At 46.4% G+C, this 7,226-nt stretch overlaps 1 protein-coding gene across 2 annotated transcripts in view; it reads left to right on the forward strand.

The window, feature by feature from the left end:
* Nucleotides 1-6,881: 6,881 nt before the first annotated feature.
* MDM2 (MDM2 proto-oncogene, E3 ubiquitin protein ligase) overlaps nt 6,882-7,226 on the forward strand; it is a 13,458-nt gene continuing 13,113 nt past the window's right edge. For both annotated transcript variants that reach the window (XM_010561756.1, XM_010561755.1), the window contains exon 1: nt 6,882-6,973. The gene's annotated coding sequence lies outside the window, so the exon portion shown is untranslated. The remainder of the gene's footprint in view (nt 6,974-7,226) is intronic.

A 7,226-nucleotide genomic window follows, 5' to 3' on the forward strand; every position in this document is an offset into this window, starting at 1 on the left:
GGGGGGGGTTGGCCTGGGGGGGATCCGCTGCTCGGGAACTAACTGGGCGTCGGTCGGCGAGTGGTGAGTAATTGCATTATGCATCACTTGTTTTGTATATTCCAATCCTTTTATTATTATTGTAATTTTATTATTGTTATTATTATCATTATTAGTTTCTTCCTTTCTGTTCTATTAAACTGTTCTTATCTCAACCCATGAGTTTTACCTTTTTCCTTCCAATTGTCTCCCCCATCCCACTGGGGCGGGGGGGAGTAAGTGAGCAGCTGCTTGGTGCTTTATTGCTGGCTGGGGTTAAACCACAACAGCAGTGATTTGGGTTTGCTTGTTTACAAAGAAAGCAATGCGGTGCATGCAAACTCATTATTAGGAGCCCATGGATTCACTCCTCTTCTTGGTTTGGCTCTCAAGTGGAGTTTGGGTTGATTTGCTGACTGTGATTCAGGATGCTCCAGGCCTTCTGTGAACATCGGAGTTTATGGGCTTCACCAGATCAACGAAATGTCAGTTTTGTATATTGGTCAGAAAAGTCCGTATCACTATAGTCACTGAAAGATGACAGAACTAGCACAGATACAGCCCCCCTCCTAGTAAAACTGCACCAGTTCCCTCCCATACGTTGTGTTCATGTCACTATTCCCTCAGTCCACAGAGAGAACCTTTCTGTTTCAGTGGCATGAATGTGTTCCTTACTTAGATGCTGTTTCATGTCTGTGTTTAAACAAGTACTAATTCACAGGCAGGCAACTGGACACAGTAAAAACCTTTTCTTGCTTGGCAACAAGTAGTTGCATGTGAACTACTAGGTGGTGAGGCAACATATGATCAGGACCCATCTGAATCAAGAGAGGCATATAGATAAACACAGACTGGGTAGCCAGGAAAGTAACGTGGCTCTTCAGAAGGATGACTTAGCAAGGTACATCAGTTTATTTCAGGAGGTATATGGATCCATGCCTGATTTGGGGGAGATTTAATCTCAAGGAAACTCCTCTCCTCAGCAAATCCACTTCCAAAGCGGGCTTTGGAAGATACACCCAAGATTGGTAACATAGCCCTGTTTGTGATGGCAAGGAATTCTTGGAGGGAAACTACTCAAATTAACGTTCAAGGTTTCAAGTCGAGCCTATCCCAGACACTAGTAATGCTTCTAGCAAATGCTCCAAACAACTTGTCTGGCTACTAGCATTGTTGTTTTAACTGCACAAGCTGCAAGCTGTATGTTAAAAGCTGTACTGACAAAGCTACGCTCCCAAAAGTAGAGAGCCATTTGATACCAGCAGAAAGGTGACTTTGTAATTCAGCAGCAAAATCAATCGTATTAACAAAAGTAGAGTCCTGAGGCTTTTCTCAGGAATGGATATCTCATTCTGCATCAAGTAAAATCATACACCAGTCAGTAAGACTGAATCGACCAAACATTAAATTGTGGAGCAGACCACAAGAAGGTCTGCAAGGGAGGATGTTATAGAGACTTTGTGGTCCAAAATAAAGGTTATATTCCTTGTATAACAGGCAGCTAGAAAGCAAGCATGGAAGCATGCTGGGCAGATGTTGACAAATGGGTTTAGCAAGGCTGGGACAATTCTAGGAGATACATGATCAGATGCACAGAAGGGGTCTGAGTTAAGCTGCTTGTGTAATAGAACACCTTGCTGGGTTTTGTTGTTAGTAACAAAGTTTAAGTAACAGCCAGTCAGTTAAAACCATTTCTTTGTCTTCCTCATCGCTAACCCAAACTGCAGCCTGACTTTAACAGTACTTCAGGCCTGACCTCATCATCAGCTGTAGTTCTGTCCATACATGGCATCCCAAACAGACTGGATTTGGATTGCATGCTATGTTTGCTCTCAGCCTCTCCTAGATCTAGGTTGTCCCTGAATATATTTCAGAGTGTTTCCTCAAGAGCTTCTGAAAGACATCTCGGTCCTCCACATGAGTCCTGTTAGCCTGTACACACCCCATACACCCTTCTGAGCCCCTCCCTGGAACAGAAATGTGTTTTGTGAATACATTTCAGAGTGTTTCCTCAAGAGCTTCTGAAGTCAGACATCTCCGTCCTCCACATGAGACCTGTTAGCCTGTACACAACCCACACACCCTTCTGAGCCCCTCCCTGTAACAGAAAAATATTTTGTGCTAGACGGAATAGTACATTTGAATGACAAATGAACACTGGATTAATAGAACAGTTCTAAACTGAACAGGGGTCATCCTGGTTTGCTTAAACAAGGCAGATGACCATTGTTAAAATGAGGCTTTCTCTGATCTAATTACATGCAATCCAATCAAGTACTCCTACAAAAGGAGAGATCACTGGATTATTTCCTTTTCACAGCTACAGATTAGTAAAGCAGGAAATGGTCACAATCTAGCAACATACTTCACCCCTGCTTAACAAGAGTAGAATTAAAACACGTTTCTTTGTTTCTTCACTCAGTGGTGTTCCTAACCAAAAGTACTGGGAGTAAGAAGAGCCTTTTCCTGAGATTTTTCCCTTTCAGTTCTTTAGAATCACCTCATGAGCTCCAAAAGCGAGGACTAAACAGAAAACGAGATGGGGAAAAAACCCACCCAAACCTTTAATTCCCTGTTAGATACTGAGCACTTCTAAGCAGAAGTTCAAGATAACTGATTTACATTTTTGCCAGTTGGCCTCCCTTCAGAAGGCATACACTATTGTTTTATTTTGCTTGTGGCTGATTGAGCTGCTACCAAATCAGAATCAGATTTGGGCAGACAGACTGCCAATGTCTCCCAGATGCATGAAGGAATGAGTACGCCCACTAAACAAAAGCAGAAAAACTTCTGTCTTCTGATGTGGGATTGTTCCAGCTCCAGGTGGTTTTGAAGCAGCTTGTAGTTAACGCTTGCAAGAGCAGGGCGCACCTGAACTGAATGCCTGCGGGAGGGAGGTAGGAGCTCGTGAACAGCTGCTAGAAAAACATTTTGTCTGAGACCATCTTTGCCAGTCCACCTGAGGCGATTTTACATTTTAAAAAATAAACGAGGTTGCATCTGGAGTTATGGAAACATAGGTAACTGCCACTCTCCTATCGAAAACACCCGTAAAATTCCGCAGGTAGTTGAGCCCAAGGTGCGCACACAGGTGAAGCTGCAGAACGCCTGCCATGCCACCCAGTCCGCAGAGCAGCTGGGGCTGTTGGGAAGGGCGGTGCAGCCCTGGGCAGCTCAAAGACACAGCTCCTGTGCACCAGAAAGACACAAGTTTAACAGCAAAGTACAGCTTAGCGTTCCCTGTTAAATAGCTGCAATAGCATGGCGTGTGGTCTTTGGGTCCCCACTGCTGCTACGAGCCTTGCTTTTGATTCCTGCTTGTCATTACTGCCTGTTCAAAACTGGCCCCAGGAAGGCTGTGTCCCCTTTTCATTTAGTAGAATTTGGGTGTCATTTATAGCAAGAAGTTTCTGGTGGTGGTACTGACAGACCTCTCCATTGGGACAGGTCTTAGCTTATGAAGTGTAAGTTCTCTGAGCCGAGTACGCTATTACTGGCATGAGGATTTCTTATCAATGTGCTTTTTCTTACACAACAAAACAGGAATGTCAAGACAACAACAAAATTCTTTCTCTTGTATTTGTACAGAAGTGTACTGACCCACTGTCTGGCATGCGGGGTCACGGCTGCAGCAGACGACTGGCAGAAAGCCCCATTAAGCCACACACACCATCCTTTTTCCTCTGTCCTCTTATCCTGCGGTGCCTGACAATGTGCAGCACATGACTGATCACAGCTTTGTGTCACACTAATAGAGATGCAGTCTGAGGCTTTGGAAAGGATACATCAGCACAATGTAAGGCCCCAGAGGCTTTTTTTGAATTTTTTTTTTTTTGTCTGGGAGCAGTTGATAGACAGCATGTGAGGTTAACCTATCTGATAGCCAAGAAGCAGCAAATGGGTTGGAGATGAGACCTGACAAACCCTGGCCACCCTTGCCTCTGATGAGCATCTGGGAACTTCGGACCATGTCATCTATATGCTGGATGCTGACTAGGTTGGGGGGGGGGGAAGAATGATAGTGAGGAACTAAAATCTGAAATTGAAGTCTTTAATGGTCCATCCATCGCTCACTTGAGTTGGGCACCCCTGCAGCACAGCGACCCATCCTTCCTCTGGCATATGTGCCTATAGGTAGACCAGATGCACCTCAGAAAAGAATTTAGCTTGCAAGCATTAAACAATGAAATGTCTACAATTTGAATCTGAATTTATATTAAAAAGGGTCTCATACCATGTTAGTTAACCACAATGTAAAGTGAGTATCTCCAGTTAAGGCAGCTGGGCTGCATCTGCTCCAGATATTTTCTGTAGCATTATAAATAAAATACACAGGTGGGGTCTTGCCATAGCGATGTCTCCTTTTCTTTTTACGACCTTGAAATAGTGGGGAAATCAGCTCTCATAACTATACAAGCTTATTACTCACCCTTCAAGTAAAACTTTTTAATTATATTTGTCCTGAATTATCAAGCATAAGAAAATAATTATGCATGTTGATGACATAGCATGTGCTGTATTGGTGACAAACTAGTGGCAAACAAGACAGAAGTAGTGCAGCACTGCGTGTCAGAAAATACCCTCCTATCTCCCCAAGCAAGCACAGACAGCGTATTTTACCTGCTCACAGCCTCCCCTTACTTGAGATTAGTCTGTCTGAGAAGAGAGATTGTCCTTGAAGACAGATAAAAGTTCTAGACAGAAACTGTTTGGTTTTATCTTTAGCAGTTAATGAATCGGTAAGGGAAGTTATTATGTAAAGAATCCCAATTTAATCTCAAAGTAAGTCATTGGTCACAAGATGTTTATTGGTTGAGAAGTGGAAAAAGAAGGTCCTATTTACCAGTGTGGCAAGTCTTGGACTGTAGAAAATTTGTTGTTAATTTAAAAAGCACCTTAATTTCCACACAGCCTTAGCAAAATGATACCATGCTTAAGACTAGGCTTAACAATGTGATATATTTTTGGGAGAACTACATAAATGCTCTGGTTTTGTTTTGCTTCAGCTCAGTAAAATGCATTTTGTATTGGAGTTAAATAGTTTTCATGCCACATCAGGACAAGACTGAGTATCGATAATACCGCTGTTCAGTGTTACGTCAACTGAGTGTAGCCATTCGTTTCTCTCCTCTTGCATTTTTGTGTAGATGGAATTTTCCCCTAATGATGAAGCAAGCTAGCTAGTTAAGGATCTCAGCAATTGGGGTACTGGGTGAAAATAAGCAGCTATCTGACTTGGCCTGTGGCAAGACATTCCACTTAAACCAGATTTCTGTTTGCCTTGAAATTCCAGTGCTAACAGGAGGTGAGCATGCTTTGCAAAATTCTGGCAGCCTCTCCTCTGTCCCCCGCTAGACCTTGAGCTTTATGCTCAACAGGGATAACAAGCTCGTCTTGAAAATCCGTCATCACACACATATCTAGATTTAAACCACTGCTGGAATTTTTACAAGGTGACATGGTTGCTGAGAATCTATATTTGGCCAACGGACAAGTCCAGGCAGTTATCCACTGCCTGTTTGGACAAGTTAGTTGTCATGGAAAATTAGCATTATGCTCTCACTCTGCTGTAGCGTATCTTTAAACACTATCTGCAGCACTCATGTTCTCTAACAAGTCTTTTCACTATTCAAATATGATTTTAAAATGTCACCATGGGCAAAAGAAAAAACCTGCGAATTAGAAAAGGGAGTCGGACTAAAAACTAACCAGTTCTAGTTGAAGTGTAGCAATTAGTACCTATCAAAATAACATACTTCCAAATGCCCTACACTTAAAAGATATTCAAAAGTATAGAATGGGAGATGACAGGCATATAGGACAGTATGACAGCCTCCAATTCTCTTTGGATGTAAAGTTATCTCCTCGTTTCCTCTCCTAAAGATCAGTGGAAAAACAACTTAAAGGGCACAAATGAGCATTGCAAATCAAACTAGTATCCAAAGGTGTCATTACCTATAAGCCAGGCAACCAGCACTTTTACTACTGTGTCCCTGAATTTATGTGGACTATAAGCAAGGGTCTCTGCCATTATTAACCTCAAAATAAATTGACATAATGAAGTTTTCTGTCACTAACATGCTGCAGCTGGATTTACAGAAGCACAAGGTTGCCATCAGAAGCCTTAAAGCTCTTTAATCCCAAACAAGGTCTTACATTTTGGACGCGGCGCCCACGAAGCGGGGGTCCAGAGAGCTGCCAACAGCGGGGGCTGCATGGCCTCGCCCCGCGCAAGCAGAGCTGCACCTCAGCACCACATGTGTCCGAGGTGAAGCCCGAGAGATGTTCGACATCAACGCAAGTTTTTTTTCAGATTTTTAGTGAAGTGGGGCTCTGTAGGGAACGTTCATACTCTTTTGGGCTCGCTGTTAGCAACAAGGCCTGCTCTTCCAGTTCCGTCTCCTCACCGCTTCGCTTCCACAAGCCACAACGTGTTTTGTTTGCCACAACCCGACAGTTTTTGCGGAGCGGCCGTAAACACGGTCGGGAGGGGGGTAAAACGGACGACGGACAAGAAAGAAGAGCGACGCAGACAACAAAAAGCCGCCGGCAAAGCACAGGCCGGCCGTCCCGCTTCCCTCCAGCCCCCACCCCCGCCTGCCGCGGGTCTGACCAGCCCCTCTCGCTGCTGCCAGGCCTTCCCCCCTCAGCCCGGGCGCCGGCTTTTCTGTTCCGCCCGACGCCGCGGGCCCGGGCTCTGCCTCTCCATCCCCTAAAGCCCCGGGGTCGGTCGGTCGCTCGCAGCCGCCTGGTGTGAGAGGAGCCGCCGCCTCAGGGTCCGCGCGGCGCGGCGCGGGGCAGGCCGTTGCCCCGAGCCCGTTAGGGGGCGCTTAGGGGAAACCCGCCGAGCCGCGCCGCTCAAAATGGCGGCGTTGGGCGCGGAGGGCGCTGCGGCGTGTTAGGGGCCCTCCCCGGTTCCTCCGCCCGCCGGGCAGCGGAGCGGGAGCGGCTGGTGGTGCGTGGGGATCCCGGTTCGCTGGGTGGGTGGGCGGCTGGGGTGTCGCTGGGAGCTCGCTTTTGGCGCGCAGTGGGCCCGGGTGCTGGGGGAGGGGCGGCTGCCGCACGGCGGGGCGTTCGCTCGGGGCGCGGCGCTGAGGCGAGGGAGGACGGGGACAAGGGGCGCGGAGACGGGGCTGTTTCTCCACGACGACGCCGTCGTGTTCCCCCCCCCCGCCGCCGCCGCTTCTGACGGGCGCGGTGAGTCAGCG

Source organism: Haliaeetus leucocephalus, unplaced genomic scaffold (genome assembly GCF_000737465.1).
Source record: "Haliaeetus leucocephalus isolate CR32 unplaced genomic scaffold, Haliaeetus_leucocephalus-4.0 Scaffold151, whole genome shotgun sequence".
NCBI classification, from domain to species: Eukaryota; Metazoa; Chordata; class Aves; order Accipitriformes; family Accipitridae; genus Haliaeetus; species Haliaeetus leucocephalus.